Genomic DNA, 24,645 nt, shown 5'->3' on the forward strand with positions numbered 1-24,645 from the left:
TTTCCGCTAATGTTTTATGGAAGTGGGTTCAGTGTCCGTCATCAACCACCTAATTCAATTCAGAAACAATAAAAACAATAACACGTAGTTGAAGTGAAGTGAGCGAATAAGTGCATAACATTACATATCGGACGAAGAGTTGTCATCTACTATAAATAGCACATAAAGCAAAAGCTTCTACCTACTAGATAAAGACTTTCAACAGAGAGTTAAATATGCCGGAAGTTCACAGCATTCCGACACAAAATTCAGATAAAAAGAATAGATAGAGACGCTGTTGCACCGTTTCAAAAATAAACCACTATTAATAAATATCTTTGTGAAAAAGCGGCCGGTACGTATATTTATATAAAAGCGACTGGTTTCGACTGGAATCCGGAAATATCTGAAGATGATTAGTTTGAAGCAGTTAAAGAATGTATTCTACATAATTAGATTTAAATTAACAGCTGTCCTCATATAATTTCTATTTAGAGGTGATTATAATTACATTATTTTTAATTACTATATTTAATTTATAAAGAATATTACAAACATTACATTAAATTATCTGAAATTTACTTGTTCAGTTCAAAATTTATTACCTATCTTAAACTAAAGGCCGGTTTACACGCTCCGACAAAACGTTAGATGTGACACTTCATGCTTTCCCTTCCGTTTTCTACTTTATTTCCAATCTTATCTTAACGAGTTCATTTTTTGTAACTGTATCTTGATTTGCCATCGGATCTATTTATTTGTAATTTTTGTTACATAATATTTTTACATAAATAAATTAATTCCCCAAGAAAATCGTGGGTGAATTGCCGCAAGTCTGAAATTATTAGGTTTTTTGAAAAAAATGAAGCAAATGGAAGATTTGACGATTTGTCTGAACATGAGTTCTTCAATCTGACTTTAGGTTTCGTTTGAATGCGAAAGGACGTAAGAGGTTATATTGAAAAATTCTTAGCCTACTATAAAACCAAACAAAATAGAGTGGTCAGTAATATCGAATAGTAATTTCCAGTTATTGTTCTACCCTTATCCAAAAAATTAATCATGATTAGTCCATGGTAATCCCAAAAAACTGAAGCAAGAACTTTTTCAGCAGATTTTTGGACACGACACTTCTAAGGTCTCGAAGAACCGGAGTGTCGCCATTCCTTCGATTGTTGCTTTGCTTCTGGATCGTAGAAATGTACCCAAGTCTATTATTCTCGTCAAAATTTTTATAGAGTAACTATATATTGGCCAGAAAAATCGATGTATTTATGTCAGGGCAAAGGAACACTTGTTGTCTGTCATTCATTCCTATATTTCCTCCACCGTTACATACTTCCCACGCGCGCGGAAAAGATAAAACCCGCAAATCGATCCCCTATAATTACAAGGCAAAACTCAACAGTTAGCTCAGGACCAGCAGTGATAGTGTTAAGCATATTAAGACCACGGAATCGGATCACTTTTTAGCAACGGACGAATATCCAATTTAGACCAGATAATAAGGTCAATTTCAGCACAATGGTCTTGGTCTCAAAGATGATTTTATGATATATGATTCAGTGACCTGTTTGAGCTGCAAGTGAAATATATTTAAATTAAAAATCCAATTGATACATTCGGATATCTTTAATTTGACATTGATACTTTCCACTGAAATGTAAATACATAATTGGTTTTTTGACTTTTACATAGTGATAATTTTTATCGAAAAATTTACGATGTTTATTAAATTACACAAATTTTTAAATCTAGGTAATTAGACTATCAAAGTAGTTTGTTGTGCTCTAGAATTATTAAAAAAATAATCTTTTATTAGTTTATTGACATTGCCATATGTTACGAGCAATATTGTTTAAAGTTACATCTCTGCACTATTTAATGTAATGCACGTCTCAGTAATAACAATATTTTACAGGTGATAAAATGTATTTGAATAAACAATTATTATTATTACATTATTAACAGCTTAAATCTATTTTACTCGTAACGCCACTTATCTTCGTTTGTATGCAATCACTCACGAATTAAACGCCTTATTAACTAATAATTTTTGTTTGTTTAACTGAAAATTTATAATTATTTTTATGTACTTATATCTGGCATTGAATATATTGGTGGATTTTTAATTTGTACGATAACCATGATTTATCCAACTTAAATTCCGATTTTCGGAGGAACGAGATGAAGAAAATAAAAATTAATGCAAAGCATTGATCATATACAGACGAGACACGCTTTTTTAAATCACCGTAAAGCTGATGTACGAGGATGGAAGTTCTATACCCTTTTTATAATAAGAATCGTCAAGCTCCTCAAAATAGCCGTTAAATGCAGACATCACCTCTTCATTGTTGAAAAATCATTGACTATCGATAACGTACGTATGAACTGGTGTATTGTCTTAATGTCAATATATATTCGAGGGCCATTGTAGGCGACTCCGAAGCTCCGCACTATACACTCCGCCATTGCTGACATTCAGGACTCAGTCGGCGTTGTGTTACAGCCACGTAAACATGTCCGTTATTATAGATGCACCCGCCAAGTGTGAATTGTGAAGTGTGATTCGTTTTCTACAGGCTGCAGGCTATAGTGCTGCAGAAATCCATCGGAGAATGAGTCGAGTGTATGGGGAAAACTTCATGAGTGATGGTGTTGTGCGTGGCTGGGGCCAAGGACGCAAATCTGTCGTTTCAGATGACCTGGTTCAACGAGCGGACTGAATGGTTAAAGAAAACGGCAGATTCACCATTACTACTTTGTCTACGGAATTTCCAGAAGTTTCAAGGTCTGTTTTGTACTTGAATTCATTGCCGATAATTTTCTTTGAAGATATTGAAAAGCTTGTTAATATCTTCGGTCATTTTGTCGAAAAGTACGTGTAACAATCTTTTAGTAATAAAATTATTGTTTTATATATAAAAAGGGGTGATTGGTTACGTGGAGTAGACAGATTGAGACCACTGAATCGGATCACTTCTTATCAATGAACGAGTAACCACCCTAACCTCATTTTTCTTGTGATAATGGCTCCAAAGTGGAAGCGGAAACGTCGAGAATTTTCAAAAATTCCAACGCGGTTCAACCCGTTGTGAACCTAGTTATTTTGTTCATATATATAAATATAAATTCAATTAAAAAAAGATAAAAATGAATTCTTAGAAGTGCAATCTTCAAAATCAACACAAGTATTTTTATAAGTAAAAATTAATCTCAAAAGATATGTTTATGATAAATGTATTTAGATATTAATACACATAATTTAATAAATACTTGAAAAAGATAACAACAGTGCACGGAAGAGACGCATTTATTAAATTCAAGTATCTATATTGATGTGACGCAATTATCTTTATCATATATCGAACTGAATGAAATAATACTCAGAATTTCTTTGAAAAAATCTTCTGACAATTAGTGTCAATCTTTCTCTCCATTAATGGTATTTCGATATGCAGTTATTATTCCTTTGGGTTCACCAATACTTGCAGAAGTTTTATATTTCTTTCCCCAAGCTTTTTTGCCTTTAGTCTGTACTGAGAACGACGGATGCTTTCAAATATTTTTTTAAATGCCACTTTCTCATCATCATAATCGCCTGTAATGTATTTTCAATTACTTGTAGATCAGCCTCCGCATTCCTCCAAACCGTTCTAAGATTTTAGCTTTCTTCTCCAATCGCTTGAGAAACAGAGCTTTTTCATGTAAAACTACAACAGTCAAGTGGAGATTCTTCGCCGTAGACAACAACCTTTATAGCAGTGGGGCATCCCAAAATCCTGCTCATTTGTTGCTATGTTCAAGCTTATCTGAATCTGAAAAGATTTATATCTAGGAGACGACATGGCTGTCCAAGCCACTCGATATTGAACCTCCAAAAAATAGCGCGCCATGGATAAATGAATAACTTAAACAAAATAATAAATATTTATTTTAAATTTAATTTATCTACTGCGGAGATGTGATATTTGTGTCAATCTAACGCTCCAACAAAGGTATTTCGTTATGCAGTTATTATTCCTTTGGGTTCACCAATAATTGCAGCAGTTTTCTATTTCTTTCCTGAAGCTCCTTTGCCATTAGTACTGAGAACGACGGATGCTTCCAAATATGCCACTTTCTCATCATCATAATCGGGTGTAATGTAGTTTTAATTACTTGTAGATCAGCCTCCACCGCATTCCTTCAAACCGTGTATACCATTCCTGAGGTTGGTGGATGGAAATATTTAGTTCTAAGATTTTAGCTTTCTTCTCCAATCGCTTGAGAAATAGAGCTTTTTTATGTAAAACATTTATAGCAGTGGGGCTTTCCAACATCCTGCTAATTTATTGGTGTGTTCAAGCTTATCTGAACCTTGTGCAACAAAAGATTTATACCTAGGAGACGACAGGGCTGTCCAAGCCACTCGATATTGAACCTCCAAAAAATAGCGTGGCCCGGATAAGTAAATAACTTAAGCAAAATAACAAATATTTAGTTTCAATTCAATTATTCTACTGCGGAGATGTAAAATATTTGTAAACATATAATATGTAAGATTAGGCAATCACGTAGATAGCAAGGTTTATATCTACTTGTCAAAATAGACATTACTAGAAATACGATGGCTGATTTTACGGGATATTGAATTCCTGGCATGAAGTTATTCAATGATCCGCACATTTTCTTTGGGTCTACCTCAAGAGTGAAGTTTCTAAACACCCACAACACATATAAAGTAGGCGGTATTCCATAGACAAAGTTATGCAGAAATCTTATTAATACTATCTTTCAACTATACCTTTTTGATGCCCCGATAAAGTTTTGTTCCAATTTTTTTATTTAGTTTCAAAGTTTGTGATAATTCATTGCCCCACCTTGTATTATTATAGATGTAAAGTAACTTTTGAAAGTACAAAATTCTCTCTTTTTCTTGAAAACCTAGGATCTTTGATTGTTACAGTTCACAGGTATTAAATGCAGTGGAAGGAATGGTTAGTCGGAGCAGGTAAAATTTTTTTTCTCATAGGAGAGATTCAAAAATTTTTGTTATATATGTGAATTCTTTCATGTATTGTGATGCATGTCATCATAAATATCATATAACATAGAAAAGTCACTGGAATATTTATAAATATGTTGGTAGTGTATATTTTAGTTTTAATCCCTGCAGAATTTTGTCGATCAGTGGAATTTTATAATTCGCTAACGAGTTTAATATTCGCTTAGGCTTTGTGTTTTTGAAATTACGTCATACTATCACTGCTTATTTTTATTATTGAAAACATTTCTTGTTATTTGCAAGACACGGTCATAATAAGAAATATAAATAACAGCGAAGCCATCAAAGTAAAAAATAAACAGATTAACACAAATCAAATACAGAACTTTATAGTTATTAAATAAACATAAACGTGCATGAATGTTATTTTCTATATAATTTAAAATGAAAAATAGAATAAATCAGATATTGTAGATCAAGTATCTAAAATTGCCGTTTGAATAATTTTTTTTTATCAATAAAACTGATAAATGCTCTCATTTTCATTATTGTTGAAAATTGGAAACGAAAAAATATTGGCGTCTAAATGTGCCAAATTAGAATTGAAATTCTGGAAAATAATCAGATATGAAAATGCGAAAAACAAAAACGATTGTCGTATTAATATCTTACAAACCACCTTGGAAATTGCTTTATAATTCAATTTATTCCTGTATTCAGTTAAAATCCTTTATTTTGATATGTGCATAGTATCTATTTTCGGTTATGGTCTTTACTTCGATTAACAAATGATTTCAATTTCTCAAATTGAAGATAAACCTATTTCCATATCACTGGCATGTTTTGGAGCTTATCAATGTCCTCGTTTATTTCCAGAATTTCAAATTTTTACTTAAAGTTGGTCTAGGTAAAACGCTGGTCCTGGCAGACGACAGGCTTCATGGCTGAAGAATATTCACGAGTGGACGGACGGTTTAGACTTTCAGACGCTGATAAAAAGGGCCCGAGACAGAAATGACTTGACTGGGGTTATCGCCAACCTTCCTTTGAAGAAGGCTCTGAAAGATAAAGAAAGAAGGTAAAAGGCAATTATAAATAGATGAAAAATTGTGTGTCTTTAATGTTAAATATTAAAATGATCACTTTAAAAATAAACGTGACCTGTATGTTTGTAACATTACTCGCTAGCAACAAATAACTAGTTTCCTTGTATTCTCGCTTCTTGTTATTATTTTTTTGTTGAAACCTACGATATTACAGAGTCATGGTTTTTTTATAGTTCGACTTCCTACTATATTATTGTGTTCTAATAAGGACCAGGCTGCTTATTTTAAATAAACCACAAAGAGAATAAATAGTTGCTATTGAAAGATACAACGAACGTAATCATTAAATCCGTTAAAGTGGAACACAAAAGTCTAATGCGGAAACGAAGTTTGATAATGTAATAGGTAGACTATTAAGAATTGCACGGACGGTGGTATTATATAACATTTTGTAAGTAGATACTACTTACTTGTAAAAGTGTTGGCGTTTCGGAACATTGGAGGTACAATGAAGAATATATTTTTATTATTAAAAGAAAAATATACTGAAATTAAAGTGGAAATACCAAAAAGGGATTGCTTTTCTATTACACAAACAACTACTTCAATAATTCATCCGAGACAGAGTTTTGGGATATGGTAACACTGATGCGAATATGTCAAATCTGACATTGCCATTCTAAAGTTTGGAATTGTTAAATTTTGAACGTACTCAAGACGTGTGATATCTCAGATGTTTACAAGTACATTTTCTTGCGATAATTTTCTATGATTTTCCACGAATTCGTGGTCACACTTCGCTACTGGATGAATTTCATGAGCGTCCAAAATCAGCTGTTGCGCTAGAAAACATCGATGATATCCGTAAACTGATATCATAAGATCGGCACGTGACATATCGTGAGATTATGGCATACTTGCGCATCAATTCCACTTGCATAAATTCAATTTTTCATACATATTTGGCTGTCAAAAAGATTTTTCCACGTTCGATACCGCATAATTTGATAATCGCTCATAAATAAGTTCGTGTCGATTGGTGCAAAGAAATGATGAAAACATTCCATCGCGGTGCTTTAAAAGACGGATATAAGATCACGATTTATGAATTCGAAGCTAAACAACAATCGATTGTATGGGTCTTTCCAGACGAGCCAAATCCAGTAAAAGTTGTTTGCACACTAATCACATCGAAACAAATGGTTGCATGTTTCTTCGAAATAACTAGACTACCTTTCCATTAGAGTAACGTAGAACGGTCAATGATTTCTTTTCATTCCCGCAGATCTAAAAAATAAATTACGGGATTCACGTTTTTCTACACTTGGAAAAGCAGTTGATAGGTTCAAATCACATGGAATGGAAAAATTCCTTCAAAAATTGGTTCAAGCTCATGCATTTTTAAAAACATTAAAGCCACGTTCAATTATAAATATTTGGTTTTTATTTGTCCATCTCAAAACAACCCTCGTAACTACCTTTTTATGTAAGAACAAATCAAGAAATTGGATAAAAATGAAAAAATCCAAGACAATGTGTTATTTTGGTCAACTCTTTCCATTTATTAGTTCAACATTTTGATACACTATGTATTTTTGACACCTGCTGGTTTATAGTACCACGTACGGTTTTCACCATAAATTAACCTCACAGTAAATTTTGTTACTTGCAATTAATAGTGGTACAAGAAACTGTTTTGTACAGAAGTTGTGCAAAACCAAGGGCGGATCCAGCTTTGACGCCAGGAGGGGGTCACAAAGTCGTGGTCAAGTCAAGAACTTATAATTTAATTTTTATTTATTTATTCTTTATTGTACACTTGAAAATTTTAACACATAATAACATATTGCCATCTTCTCTTGAAGACATCTAGAGAAGCACTACCACGCACGGAATGAGGCAGCCTATTTATATTCCATGGTGAATGATTTGTCATAACAGCTAGAGGTATGTCGAGGGGTATGACGCAAAACTCCGCAAAAGTGAAGAGGTGGTACGACAAGGGTTTCTAACAAACAAAATAGAAACAGACAAAATACATATATGTATTTCAATAACAAAATCAATTTTTCGGTTACGTCTTCTCCCGAAACGCGTTATTGCACGTACACTTATATACACATTATACGTAGAAAGAAATTTTAGTTTTTTAACTTAGAAATATGTTATGATATATTGAAGTTTAGTAGTTCCCATTCCGGTTGAGGTTAGGTCTAGCTAGACGTTACGTAGTCGACAAGCGCGCGCAAGTGTGGCGCGGTAAAATTCAAATTTTTGATGCGTTCATTCCCAAACGTTTGCCATCATACAAAGTTATTATATTATATTAAATTAATTGAATATTGAAAGTATGTAGTTACATAAAATCTGTATGGTGACAAAATATATAAATAAAATCATTATGTTCAATAAGGGGTCCAGCTAAGTACTGGAACCAGCTCAGAGAGGGGTGGAGGGCATGACCCCCCTGGATCCGCCTTTGTATAAAACATCCTGATTAGTTTTGGAAATGATTTCACAAATCAAATTGTCTATTAAATGCTTAAACTTCATTTTCTTGGTCACTCTTTTTCTATTGATCTCGATCATATAGGGTGATTCATAAAAATGTTACTGCACATTAAAAAGGCAGAAATACTATTTTCATAAACATCTATTGATTAAGTTCGTTAGTGAAGTATGAAATGTTAAATTAGAAAAAATAAAATAGATTTTTGTTCATCATGAATTAGTTTCATTAATGGCAAACATGCACACATCATTAACATAGTCTAGAGATATTCTAATGTTAATACGATGTTTAGTGAAGATTTCTTAAGGCCACTTGACATGATGTAAGAAAACACAATTAATATAGGACGCAATATTTCTTGATCAGAAGTATGCGTAAATGAGTTTCTACTCTACTAAAATTACTTTTTATTTTCATTATTAGTTTTTCAAATGTTTCTTTGTCCTTTCTCAACTAATTTTTCTATGTTTTCTCGTCTAATTCTCTAGCTAATTTGTCAATCAGACTCAAAAACAAGGCAGAGGCTTGATGCACTGGCCACTTTTTTCTTGTTTACTTTAATTAGGTTTGTTATTTTCAATTTTAAACTGTCCACAAAATATCAAATAAAATGTGAGGTTAGGAATTTTGGAATTTTGATAAGTGGCAACCATGATGCAGTAGTAAGAGACTTGCCAAATGTCAAACGACATGCAATATTCGTCTATGTAATATTTTGATCTTTCAAGGAACTACATGCAATTTCTTGCATGTTGTCTTGCACCATGTCAAGCGGCATCCACTTAATAAACAACTACTTGCATGATCTTGATAAAAAAGGCTTTTTGACTTGTCATTGGTAAGAGCAGGGTCGGATTAAGCTAGGGGCTTGGGGGGGCTATAGCCCCGGTCCCCAGGTCCAAGAGGGCCCCATCATTTGGAAATCATTCTGTATTTTTTGATGTGTTGATACCACAAATCTAACGTATTGATATTATTTTGTGAATTTTTCCGGGTTTTCGAATTCCTTAAGGGGGCCCCGTCATTATTTGAGCCCCGGGCCTTATAAATCTTAATCCGGCTTTAGGTAAGAGAAAGTTTTCAACTTTTTATGACCATAGGAAAGTCTTTATATATTTCTAAAAGTAAAAAGCGTAGCGTCTCTAAGAATAAACATTGAGAATTCGACATATTGCTTTATTTTGAAGAGATGTTACTATAACTAAGTTTTGATATTTGAAAGTTATTTTATTTAAATACTACTGCAGAAATTGTTTCAAAAAATCCGGAAAATATGTGAAACGGAAATACGTTGTTAAAATGTTCATGATATATCACCAATAAATCGTCGTCTCTTCCAGGAGTCAATTCAAGAACAATAAACATTTTTAGGAATACAAAAATCAGAGGCAACGAAAAGTCATGCTTACTAAAAAATCCGTAAGATTTTAACGATTAGTACGAATAGTACGCGTCAAGCTGATTGGATATTTCAATATAAGATCCCGCAATACATTGGAATCAAGTTTAATATCAACTCATATTGGGACTCGCAACAGCTTGAGACTCCTTAATCATAATCTAATTGAAAAGATTCTCGCTCAGTTACAATATTTGCATATGAATGTTCATTATACATACAGCCATTTTAATATTGGTTGGATTCGAATATATGGTGCATGTACATGCAAAAAATACTTAAACTTCATTTCGAAAAAAAATCAGCACGATAATTCACGGTGGGATTTTTAAGTGATAATTAGCAAGCTATACAAAAAAAACTAGATATAGAGCTAAACTTTCTCATGTGAATGTAGGTGATAACGGCACTATGGATGGAATAAATGATAAATAAGATTTGTTGAGTTGATAAATAACTCTTCTAAGTAATTTCTACTTATAATAGTGTTATTGACAAAGTTTGAAAAGTAGTAGAAAGTATTTTCATAGGTATCGTAGAGATTAAATGAAGAATTTCTGGCAAAAATGGCATCTATAGTTATGGGGACAGAAGATCTGTACAAACTGTTTGTTTCAATTTAATTATTTGCACTATACTCAATGAAACAATGGTTACTGCACTATAATTACTTATATTTTATATAACTGAATCAGCACCTAGACGGCTCGCTTTCCTTTGCAAATGTTACATTAAATTATGAAATATTGAATCTGACGTTTGCCGGAGTTTGCCCAAAATACTCTCTTTCAGTTCTTCATTTTTTATTGCTTCCCAACCTTCATGATATACATTTCTCATCAAGTTTCTCTAAAAACGTTCAATTGGCATCAGTTCAGGCACATTAGAAACATTCCTGGACTCTATAAACGAAATATTCAACTCTACAAAAGCTCCCACAAAGTCTTTTGTATAAGGAGCAGTTTCCAAATCTGGCCAGAACACACACAATTTTCTTCAAAATGCTTTTATTTATGAACTGCATTAATCTAGATCCAACACACTCTTTTTCATATATTTTGGCAGTTATAGAATTTCCATGACAAATTTATGCTAAAAAACGTCCACGAAAAGATATCGTAAACCATACCAACACTTTGTTCGCCTTTTGAAATACACTTCACAAGTCACTTTCTCGCAGTTCTTATCAAAAGTAAAATTAGACGGAAACTTTTGTCATTGAGACAAGTTTTGATTTTTGTTCCATATGATGCTTCTCAGAATATTTGGATGCCGATTTTCCGTATTTTTGAGCTACATTCTGTCCAATTTTCGCAAACTGACTCCCAGTATCCCGTGAGTTGCTTTTACCAAAGATTCCCTCTTCTTTTTTAACCTTTTTTGTTGATTTTCTGCATGATCCTGACTCTATTTCAATCGAAATACCTGTCTCAATACGTCAACAGATATAATACATTGTTTATCTGGGTGATGTCAGAGAGGTGATGTTTATACATAGGAAATTTGAAAACTACAAAATTAGGAGAATCAATAACATTCTGAGTCATCGCCTACGTTAATTGCTAAGAGGTCTAAAAATGGACGAATTTTTTCTATACCCTTAAATACTGTGCAAAAGAGAGTCTACGCAAACAAAGGCCGAAACACTTCGACTTGATTTAGAGAAGCTGGAGAAATGAGGCACAGTTTTAAGCAATCAACAATCGACAACAAAAGTACCAGAAAAGGTTCAATTGTAGTTTTGTTGTTGTGAAAAAGAATAAAATACTGCAATGAAAAAACATGTAGTGATTAAAGAAGACGTTGAAAGTGTAGATAACACATTAAATATATCAATTTTTCTTTACAAAACAAATAAGAAATGCAGCACAAACAAGACAATGAAGATTGCTCTAAACATAGAAACCAGACAAGAAAAGTACATTTAGTGATACCACATTTAATTCTATTTGTTTTTTAGAATAATATTTTTAAGGAGACCTGAATTTATTTGATATGTTGGAAATTGGTTACACTACAGTACAATAATTGATTAATTTTTGAGTAATAAAAATTAAAATTCTATTAGTTGATGTTCGCACAATTCAAAATTGACAAGATTATTTACGTAAGAGTCATTTATGATTTATTACTTCTATCTTGAGTGATTCAAATGTACGGGTATTTTTGAATAGAAATTTACATATCAAATCTCAAAATGAACGGATATTGCAAACTTTGACTCGACCCATTATTAGATAATAATCAGTCGAGAAATGAATGAATATGTACTAATAAGGTTATCTAAGTATTTAGAAATTTAAGTACGAAATTAAGTATGAGTGCAATTGGGTACAAAGATATTATCATTGTTCATAACACTAAGCTTCTACGTTTCAACGTCTTTTTGAGAATAATCACATTAAGGCACAAAGTATTTTTTATCGCTTCACATTAACTGTATATACTAATGCATCTACATGTTCTTGATTTTAGACCTCTTCTGTTTTAAAATCAGTTTTTTCTAAAAATTTTTGGAAGATAAAATTTGACGTTTCGACTTTTCTTTAGAATTTTATCAAAATATGATACTAACACTGACAATTTCTGTAATTTTGTAAATTCTAATAAAACTACAAATATGTTGATTGATTACTGATACATATTTGAGATGTAAGGACTAAGGAAAAATTAATTTTTCTTATTAGAACATTTTCTATTTTGATTTTATTCTTATTTTGATTCTATATTAATATAAATACGCAAATTGTCAAAATCAATATCGTATTTTGATAAAGAAAAGTCGAAACGTCATATTTTATCTTTCCTCTAAAAATTATTAAAAATAATAGAAAAAACTAATTTCAAAACAGAAGAAACCCTAAATCAAGAACATTTAGATGCATTAATATATCAAAAGGTCTGGGAAAAAGAAATTAAAGATTAGAGCCATGATAAAGTATTACAAGAACTCCATAAAACGTACAACTTATATATTAGTTAAAAACATCGTCAAAATTTTCAAAGTTATTATATTAATACTTCCTTTAAATAGGAAACTAGTAGTAGTAGCTTAAATAGAGGCAACATAACAAAAAAAACAAAAACGAATAAGGACAGGTGACTTAGGTGCTCACTCAATTAATCCACGTCTTCCAATCCACCTTCCTCAAAATCGGTTATCCAGAAACCATCGAATATTAAGACCATAATGAGCTGGCGCATCTTGTTAGAACCAAATGGTAAGATCCAGGTTTTCCCCTCGCATCAATATGAAATGAAAGTAAGTAATTTGATACGTTAATGGAACTTCAAGTGTCACTGAGCGATGACGTTGGTTCCTATTAGAGGCGGTCAGTGTACAATAAATCTTAACGAATACAATAATAACTTCAGTCACATTAATATAAGACAAAAATTGAGTAAAATAAGAGACATTTTGTCATCATTTAACTAGATGATTAACAGATCCTAATCCCAACACAAGAGATTGTATCTCTGTCTGGCAACGCTGTCGAAAAAGATTTAAAAAAAGCATGTTGGTGCCTCAGACAGTGTTGTTTGTGACATGATAATACGTTCTCGTAGAGTAGACTAGTTTTCAGAATGAATAACCGAAGTTCACGCTTCAAGAAAGAGTGTTTTGCCGCTCAAAAGGACCACGCACTATTCCCGACCTCCGAAATGAAATTGAAGAATTTGAAACTCTTCACGGACGGCTTGAAATGCTTCGCCGGACCTGCCTCTCCGTTGAGAAACGTTGCCATAAATTTGAAAAGCAGACCAAATGTGAACATTTGTTCTGAATTTTTAGAAAACCTCCAATCTAACCAAATCTATCCTAACTTAACCTAACCTTATCTTACCTAACCTAACCTAACCAATATAAGTTTCCATTTTTTTATTCCCATAATTTTTTCGTAAATCCGCCATAAAAACGAAGATTTAAAAAAAATTAATCGAAATCGGATGATTTTTCGATTTTCTAGAGACAAAAAACGATTGGACCGAAAATTTAAAATTATATTATTATATAGCAACATTTAGGAAAAAAATTAGTAGTATTTGAGATATTCACTCGGTTATATAAAAGTGTTATTACCTCGTTTGTTTACATTTGCGTTATATAAATTATTGGCGACGTTATCCAACTCTGCAGATACCTTCGTAATTTCATTAAAAAATCCACCCTACCTAATCTGAGTAGATACAATGGAAAAAAGGTTTATGAAATAAACTAATTTTCAAATAGTTGGATTGTAAAACAAATAAATAGTTTCGACATGAAAAATAGATTGCACATTGAATTTATACGGTTCAGTGATTCATGTTTTATACTATACGTTCAAGGCAGCCTTTTTTATTCATCTTTGCTTGCCCAAATTATGTTATCCGAAAGTTGCAGATTTAGAATAATTATTATTATCAACAGTAAAAACCATACACTATTGCATGCGTTTGAACTAATTGTCGAAGTATTTTTTCCATTCCGATACCGATACCTCCAAAAAAATAATTTGAACCGCTTCTTCAGTTTTAGAAAAACGTTGATCTCGCAATTTATTTTTGATCTGCGGCAATAAAAAGAAATCATTGGGTGTCAAACAAAAACTGGACGTGGGATGACCCATCAATTCAATGTTTTTAATGTTCAAAAACGTTTATGTTTGAACTAATGTATGAGAGCTCGCATTGTCGTGGTGAAGAATGATTCGTCTTCAGCGATTGATTTCCCTGATTTTTTCGAACCCTTCTGGCAAACAAATACTGATGTACCATTCAGAATTGACCGCTTTACTTTGCTCCATTGGAACTGTAGTGACATGCCCAGTTAATCCGAAAAAACAGGCAAACATTTGCTTCGAAGTGCTTCGTGCGAGATCAAATTTTGTTGAATTAGGTCTCCAAAGATCCTTACACTCGATTGTTCCTTAGTCACGATCTTATAAACTTATTTTGAAGCAGCGTGATTGAATGTTTTCAGCATTTCTTTGCACAAATCGACACAACCGATTGTCAAATTATGGGTTATCAAACACCAAAAAATTTTATTGACAGCCAAATGCTCATGCAATATTGAATGTATGTGAGTGGAACTAATGCCCAAGTATGCCTCACGGAGAGTCCTATGACGATCTTGCAATATTAGTTAACCCACAGCATCTGTTTTCTGGCACAACAATCGATTTTGATGACATTCACGAAATTCCATTTTTTGAAAAATATAAATGATTCAAGTATGTAAAAAATTCAAATAGCATTCTTATGACAACCCGATCTGAGTACCTTCACCATTAAAAATGTCGAACTCTATGATGGCAATGTTAGATTTAACATATTCACACCAGTGATGCCATATTTTAAAACTTGAGTAGTAACCTTAGTTGTCGGTTATAGTGCATACAGAAGGGAAAAATGGATCCATGCTAAATGCTTCGCTTATTTTTAATACAAGAAGTAAGAGTAGTTTACGACATAACGACAGAAATTTAATCAATTAGCACATAAAATCTTGAGTTCAAAGTCATACCAAATTTACAACCGAGTAGAATTCTCGTTAGTTATAATGTTTCATTATTTGCTAGATTTATAATCATGATGAAAACAAGCTAATTTGTTTCAAGGTCCCAGATGTCGGAAATAAGTACTTCCAGTTTTACCAGTTCGGTTTTTTGACGTGGATTCAGGAATTATACGAAACAACAGTTATTTTTTATTATTGAAAAACATCGATTTTAATAGAATAATATCATTTTCTGAGCTCTTATCCAATCAAGATTACCTAATATGAGGTAAAATAAACCTAACCTAATCGAAGCTAAAGCAAAACTAACTTTATACAACATAATCCAACTTAACCTAATCTAACCTAACCTAAACTGACCAGAAAATCGTTCCTTTTCTCGGTCAACTTAACAACAACTAGAGATATATAAATATATAGAAACATAAATAAAAATTATTTTCGAAATTTCTCTTATTTTTTCCCTCTTCATCCAAGCTCCTATCTTGTAAAAACAGGTACTCCAAAATAAAGCATTTGTATCGAATCATACATCCAGTTTAAAAAGCAGATTATCAATATTATTAGGTTATGTTAGGTCTTCTTCAAATTGTTTGTTTCCGTATGTATATTCTTCGAAGAACATTTCAACGTTTCAAGAAACAAATCGGGGAATTTGTGATTGTTGGATTTTTAATTACCACAATTGTGTTAAAATTTTTCAAATGTATGTCTCATTTTAATCTTAAATACAAATTCCAAACATTTGCTAAAATGAAAGGTAGTTATACTGAATAAATCCTGTATATATGAAACCGTCAAACATATTATGCTCCCATCATATAATATCCCGTTGAATTAAATTTTAATAAGTACAATAAAAATATATGTACTAAGAAAACAAGTTATTTATGAAATAAGATTTATTAGTATTCGAATTACGTAAATAAAGAATAAATAGAGTATTTATTTACAATACTTCTCAATCGCCCTGTATTATTTAACATCATGTGTTACAAATAGGAAGTCTCGGCTTTTTACCCCACTCCACATTTGGCTCCACAAGTGAAGATCCGGTGTGTAAATCTGACAACATCGACATAACTATGTGTATGTGTATGACTACGTCTCCCACTCCCCCACGACGTGCGGGTAACAGCCAACGTGATGTCTGCAATCTAAGCTACACAACAGTTCCAAAACGATTGTGGTAAGGTGACGGTCTCAAAAGGCGGTCACAGTTACCTCGCGTAGGAATAAAATCAAATAGAACAATTTCGTTTTGATAGCAATTTTTGACAAGTGTGTGCTGTTACGTTAATGAATTATTAATTTACCTAATCGGATTACATAGTGATGTGTTGATGTTGCATTGACCTGGATATTTTGGAATTATCGGAACTTGCACAAAAAAGGTGATATAATCTAAATGTGCTTTCTAGTTCTATGCTTCCACGCATTTTGTGTTCATCTTTTGTACACTTGTTGATATAATTGTAATTTCTTATCAATTATGTAACTCAATTATTAGTTTAACGAGTTAACAGTGTCATTTCCGCATATAAACTAAATCTTAATATTACCTAATTCCTAATTTTTTCTTTGAAATTATTTATTTTACGCATATTGTCACCCGACACGACAAGTTAAATGGAAATTTCAACATTTTAAACTGTTAACAAATACCTACTTAACCTTTCAAGTTTATCTTTTCTGACCCTGAAATGGAGATATATTTTATTTTTTGATTGACTCCAACCGGATATTTGCTTTGATAAAAAATATTCGGTTTTAAATTTTTGGGACGTTAAAAACTGGCATAACCATTTTACTATTCGAAATAGGATATTACTGAAATTCTACCAAATAAACGCTAGTCGCAAATTGAAATATAATAATTTTATTATATTATTAGTAACTATATAATTATGTGTAATATCCTCACATTTATAAATAAATGAAAATAAGAATATTATTTTCAACAGCACTCATTATCATCTATTTAAAATTTGCAAGTTGTTTTGTACGTTTCTGTTCTGATTGGAAAAGGAAGTGGAAGCAAGTATTTACTTCCGGCTGAGATAAATAAAAGTTAAACAATAAGCGTGGGTGACGTATAAAGAATCCTTGGCCGATGTTGTCAGTGTGCACCATATGTGGTTGTGGTCTGTTATTATTTCAAGCCCACCCAACAGCGGATGGAATCAGTAAAGTGCCTTTTATAATGCCTGAGAACTGAATACTGTAAATATGGAATTTTAATGGATTTTATAGGGTGGGCTTAAACATTTGAACTTATTTAAAGATCTCACTTATGTAATATTATGATTTTCTGAATGTCTTACAACTTATTGTATTCTAAATTTTTTTCTCATTTTGTTGAGTTTAATTTCAAAATTCTAGTTAGTACTTCCCACTCAATAAATAACAACCTTAACGTACAGGGTTATTCATTATTCAATTACTTATTAATATGACTGAAATTATTAAGGAAAGTTTTTCTTCCCGATTTGTTTATTTGCTTTTCAATTTTTTCTGTTGGCCCTGTTAATCGGTCTTCCGTATTTATATTGTTCAGTCACGTAGTTAGAACCCTTTACATCCTAAAAAGCTTTTGCTAAAACGTAAAATTTCATGACCATGTTGTTGTGAATGACTGTTTCCATAAATTTAACATAATAAGTACGAAAAATATATTAAATCATAATTTAATGACGAAATGAATAAAATAAATAATACTGGCCAACAATGATTGTGTGCCCTCGATATAAGATTGATTTTGGACATATTTATACTCATAATTCATTATTATACACTTTGTGACTATCCCGAAGAAACGTACTGTCAAAACTTGTGAAGACTACAGACTGTTAAGCTTGTTGAGCCACGCACTTGTGGCTTTTTTGAAGATTATACACAAACAAATATTTAAAAAGTGCGAAGAGGTTAGTGGTGAAACGCAGTTTGTGTTTAAAAACGGGTTAGGTACCAGGGAAGCACTATTCTGTGTTCAGTTACTATTAAAAAAATGATATGATCAAAGAAAAAATGTCTTAGTTTGCTTTATAGACTACCAAAAACCGTTTGTCTCCATTCAGTATAACTAACGTGCCTGCGTAGTGCTCGGGAAAATGATTTCCGATAAATTGAAGATTTGAGCATATGAAGGTGAACTCGTTATTCATATGCCACGTAGGTTTTGCAAAAAATGCGCTACGCAGGATTATGTTGGAAGAACATTTGCCGTTACAGTATCGGTAAAACAGAATCAGCTCGGCGACTTTTCTTCTATGCTCCAAGCTGTCCAAGATTCTGTCAACTCTGGATCGCCTACAAGTTTTCTGTATTGAGTCGAGCATCTTCAGCGTATCATTGGGAGGCAAGCTCCAAATGTGCGAGCAATATTCCAAAGATGCCAAAGGGTGGAAGATAAGAAACTGTTGCCGAGTATATAGCTTTTTGGTCTTGAAAAGAGGTTCCAAGTTTTTGCAAACCTGTCTTGGCTCTGGACATATTGCTACCAACCTCAACACCCCACAAGCGAACTTGCGGTGATGGTGATATTTTACGTCCAGACAGGATCAAATCCTGAGCTGCAATGTCAGCGTTTGTAAAAATACCAGCCTGGATCTTTGTTGTATTAAACTCAATTAAATTGCTCTCACCCCACTCCAGAATGGCTCCAAGATCGCTATCGATGGTGGTGATCGGTTGCTGTCTACGGATTTGGTTGTTTGATTTGAACAATGACACCAGTCGGAGAGGCTATACATCGGGTAAGCAATTTTGTCCAGTAGATCGTTGATGTACAAAAGAAAAAGAGTCTGAGACCTTTCTGAGATGCGTCCATCGATAGCGATCTGGATGCATCGGTGGTTGATGGGGATTAATTTAAATCGATTCCCATTGTAAAATAAAACAACTATTAGAAAGAGATGCCAATTATCCTTTTTTCTTCCAGTTTTGAAGCAAACAATCCCGATACTTGTAAGATGTAGATTGTACCAATTTCTGTGAAAATTATAAACATCATTGTTTCTAAGGGCGTACGAGTGTCTATTATGTAGAGTAGAACATTTTATAAACTACGAGTTTGGATATCTCCACGTTTGATTAACAACTCTAATATCTACTATACGAAAGTAACAATAATCAAAATGATCACGGAAATACCAAAATCTAATTCAGAACGTGAAGACTCAACACAGAATTTATAAACTTATGAGGCACGTTACTTATCCAATTTTTTTCATATTTACTCCAAGATGTACAGTATAATGACTGAGATTTTTTTTTGAAAACAATGACGCTTAGATCGAACAATGACTGGAAACACAAATTTTATTATTTTAAAAACACCCAAAAAAAAACAAAAACTAGATGAAATTATTAGATAATTTCATGGTTATAGTCGTAATCGGAGCACTTGGAAACATGGTAATTTGTAGACATATCCATGGCAATAGAATAAAAGACTAGAAAGTATAAAAATAGTAGAACGAACTGGATCGTACTAAAGAAGAAAGAAAAAGTTGACTTATTATATCATATCGAAACTATAATGTAGTAAACAGAATAATGTTTTAAGAAGCGTGAAATGATGGGATACTTCTAATGATAATAGAAACAAAAACAATATAAAATATTTGCGGAAGTTCATCCAGAATTACTTCCTGTTAATTACTATTAGAAGAATTTTAGAGGATCGACTTTGAAAATAGAGGGTGATTAAAGGGTAATTAGGACCGACAAGGTCATTTGTTTGAATTTGAAAAAATTCTTTCTAAAACCTTCATTTGAAAAGCATAACAATTTTTTCTCAGTCACAAATGCATAACTAAAATGGAACGAGTTGAAATTACCTTTAAATTTTGTCCGATAAAAAAGTAATTGATATTATCTAATCTCCGAAATACCACAGATATCCTGTAAGAATATTTCAATAGTGATGAAATTTCCAAATTTATCAAATCGATTTACTTTGATAAATATCGCCATTTTGAACATTGTGTAATTGATATAGGTGTACAAAACAAGTGTTGGTGTCTCCTCATACCATTTTGAAGAATAAGAGTCATATACACTCTTGAAATAATTGGTATTGTTAATTTTTTCCGTACTATAACCGAAAATATTAGTGAATTAATTGAAAAGCTATTTTTTGTTAAGTTGATTTGCGAAGTGGAATTTTTAATCATAACAATATATCAAGAATAACGCTACTGTTTGCAGTAGATTCAGGTTGTCTTGCTAAACTGGTTATCACGATAATTCCAACAATGATAGAGGTATGAGAGAGAGTATACGAGGTCTGGCTATTGAATAACGAGACTGCGCGCCTAGAGGGCGCCCTAGACGGGTGAGGTAAAAAACGAATTGTGCGTTGGGTATCTAGATATCTTGTCTATGCACGTTATAAAACACGTTTCCGTCACTATTCTAGTATTTATGCAGTAGCGGTTTGAAACCGAAAACCACTGTGTGAAGAAAAACAGGAGCAACTTCTCAAACACAAATTTCACGTTAAATTGAAAAAAACTCCAACTGAGTGCTATAAATTGTTGCAAGAGCCCTATGGGAGAGATCACTGAAGATGACCAGCGCCCAGATCTCCCTGTGACTGTTTAAACTCCGGAAACAGTAACCAAAATCAACCAAATTGTGCGTGCAGATCTTCGAATGAGCATGGGGATGATTGCCGAGGTTGTAAACGCCTATAAAGAAACGGTTAGAAAAATTTTACACGAGGAATTACACATGACAAAAGTTGGTGCCAAAAAATCTGACTGTTGACCAAAAGATGTGGTGTGAAAGCGACCAGATTTGGAAGCGGTAAAGCAAAAAACGGCTGAGTTCCTAAAGGGACTCACCAAAAAAGACTTCCCCAGCACTGCTTGGATCAATGGTAAAAAGGTATTGAAATGTGTTTGGCGAAGGGAAGGGGAGTAAATTGAAGGGGGAGCAATCGAATGTAGAATAATTTTTATAATAAAACCCTTTTTCGTAACCAGTCTCGTTATTTAGTAGCCAGACCTCGTATTTATGTTTTCTAATAATTTAAACTGGTTGAATGTTTCCTGACTGAGTCACGATTCTACAATTCACACTAAGGGAAAACCAATAACGTTTTAGTTTCCAATATTGTCAAAAATACTCTAGTACGCAATTTTTTTGGAGAAAAAATATTCGAAGATATAATTAATGATTTGCAAGAAGTTTCATCAGAATGTCCTCAATAAAAAAATTATATGTTTAACGAAAAAAGTGTTGGTCGATGTCAGTTTGTGGCACCTTGCTCTAAACAACTTTAACTTTGTTAATAACCTGCGCATGTGGAGGGCGATGCAGACCGGGCGAAACATGTCACGTGCAATAAATGGACGTTCGTTGTCTCGCTGAACAATAACATCAATTTAGTTAAGGCAGTACAGTTTTTAGGATATCCTCAACACTAATGACGTATGGCTTCTCGTGATATTCTTTCTTCATCTTTCTATAGATTTTTATGGCTTTCAGTTACTTGAGTTATTCTGGTCCATTCTCTTCTCATGCGCTTGGTGTGTTTGACGTTTTGTTTTGTTATTTTGTATATCTTTCATTTGGTCTTCCCTCCTTATTATAGGTCGTCCTATTTGTTTATTACGGGATTTCATAAATTTAACTATGTCGTGTCTTTCCATTATCTCTTTTATTCCCTTATTCACTTACATTTTATATTCATTATCATCTATTTTATTTGGCTAGTATTTTGCTCAGTATTTTTCTTTCTTCCTTCTTCGTGAAACCCATAATATGTCTAATGGCTGCTTTTTATAATTTTCAGTTGATTTTGGCCCTTAAATTCGTGACTCATTCTAATAAATCCATGGTATTTCCAGTATGCTCCAATTCCAGATTTTATGCGGTCTTTTATATCATCTTTCATTTACTAAGATGCCTAAATACTTGCTAATCCAATTTCTTTTCTAGGGCTTTTTTATTTCTTGCAATTAGTGCTACGTCATCTTCATACACAAATAACTGCATTGGTGTTTATGCAAGTCAATTTTTATTGCGGCCTCTTTTCATAAAGTCTCGATTGAAAAAAAATGATCGATTACCATAGACAACAAACCCTCAAATCATTATTAATATCATTACTAATCTCTATTCGATGTAATTGAAAATGCAATTGTAAAGAAGATTTATGGCTATTTAATTTTTTCAATATTGTGCAAGTTTAGCTGGTTCACGATCATTAGTTAAGTTTTACAGAATGTTTTCTCATTTGTAATGAATCGCAATTCATTACAGAGGAAATTAAACCTACTAACATTTTCTCATTGAACAATAAAATAATTATTTATGCGTTATTACAAGAGATGATAATTATCATAATACTAAATGCCGGTAATTAAAATCTAGTCACAATAATTATATTTAAATTTAATTGTTTATTGTTCCGGTACATGAGGTGAATTCCAAAGGAAAAGGAATTCCTGTAGCAAATTTGCAATGTTCAACAATTATAACAGATAATAATTTACGTAAGCTTTGTGCTGAGAAGTCAAATTTCTATTAAATAAATTATATATTACATGAAAAGCGTAACGATGTAAACAACTTGAAACTACCTTAGCACGGATGTAATCTGTTAATCAAGACGCAAAAATGTTGATATTTCTGTCTTCCATTTTACAATATTTATTGAATTTGTTTCTGCTAAAATAACAAGATTTCAACAAACATCAAATAGGAACTTTTTCCATTCTTTTTTGTTCCTCGCTATCGATTTTGTCACTTTCTAGATTATATTCCATATTTCAGATCTTCGTAAGTTTTTGTTTGACTGTTTGAATTTTGCCCACCATCCCTCAATTTTGTTTATACCCCCAAACGGTGGTCCGGGACTTGATGCAAAAAATTCGGGATAAGTAGATGACGTGAAAATAATGCTGTGACATAAAATTTTTTATACGACCCCTCGTTTTTGAGTTATATGCATTTAAAGCTGCGAAATCAGAACTGACGACGGAATAAATACTATTTGAAGACCAGGGGCGGCTCATGCCCAATGGTTAACAATCCGTAACTTTTACAGGGACAACCTTCACAATCTAAAAATAGCAAAAATGAATTTTTCAATTTATTTTTTATCAAAAAATACTCTTTGTTTATCTCGAGCAAATTTATGGTTTAGGAGATATGTAGATCCTTCTAGATGCCAAGAAAACCTTTCGCTATAAAGAGACATTCTGAAGAAATTGTAATTATTTATTAAAAATACGTATAGGGGAATATGGTGGCCATGCAAATGACTAAATTACTACCGATATTACCGATTATTTCTGCCCGCACATTAACACAAAATCGATGTTACCATTGTTTGTTCATAAACGAAAATTTTCATTGCCGACTATCTTAACAATGGAAAAACTCTCAACGGCAAGTTTTATGCGAACTTATTGCAATATTTGAGGGAGAAAAATTGAGCAAAAACGGCCGCATTAGGCTAAGAAGAAAGTGTTAAACAAGACACATCCGTAATTGCAATGGCCAAAATTGATGAATTAAGGTTTGAATTGCTACCTCGAATTATTTTCTGTTCCCAGACTTGAAAAAATGGCTCGGTGGTAAAAGATTTTCCAGCAATGAAGAGGTAATTTCTGCAGTTAATAGCTTGACGATTCTTACCGTAAAAACAGTATCGAACTTATTGAATTTTTGTGTTTTCTTTGTTGGGTCAGGTACTTCTGGGACCATCGTCGTAAAATCACTATGAAGATAGCATGTTGGTGTTGTGAAGAAAAAATAGAAGAAGATTCTAAAGTAAATCAAAAACTCATCTGCAAAACATTGAGAAATATGAAAACTGAGAACAGCAGGATACTTATTTTGTTAAAAATAAGAATGATGAAATATTAAAAAAGGAAGTCATACAAAGGTGAAAAGAATATTACCAGAAGTGCTCAACAATTAGTCAGAACATACAGAAGATATAGTACAAATTGACATAATGGAAGAATCAGGAATAAAAATTAGTAAAAAAGGGATAGAACATTCTGTTTCATATTTTCAATAAAGCTATAGACGATGAGACACTCTCTACAGACCAGCAGAAGGCATTAATAGTACCAATCTTCAAAAAAGGTGCAATAACTACCATGGAAGAACATTAATTTGTACAGCGATGTACATGATTGAAAAATATTAAAGAAAAAAATTAGATTAACAGTAGACGACACACAGAATCTCAGA

The 24,645-nt window shown here is 32.6% G+C and overlaps 1 protein-coding gene across 1 annotated transcript in view; it reads left to right on the forward strand.

Moving 5' to 3' along the window:
- The first annotated feature begins 16,538 nt into the window (after nucleotides 1–16,538).
- The window catches only part of LOC130891166 (ets DNA-binding protein pokkuri), a 35,434-nt gene continuing 27,327 nt past the window's right edge, over nucleotides 16,539–24,645 (forward strand). Inside the window, exon 1 of the mRNA XM_057795763.1 lies at nucleotides 16,539–16,823. The gene's annotated coding sequence lies outside the window, so the exon portion shown is untranslated. The remainder of the gene's footprint in view (nucleotides 16,824–24,645) is intronic.

The sequence above is a fragment of the Diorhabda carinulata genome, chromosome 3 (assembly GCF_026250575.1).
Source record: "Diorhabda carinulata isolate Delta chromosome 3, icDioCari1.1, whole genome shotgun sequence".
Taxonomy (NCBI): Eukaryota; Metazoa; Arthropoda; class Insecta; order Coleoptera; family Chrysomelidae; genus Diorhabda; species Diorhabda carinulata.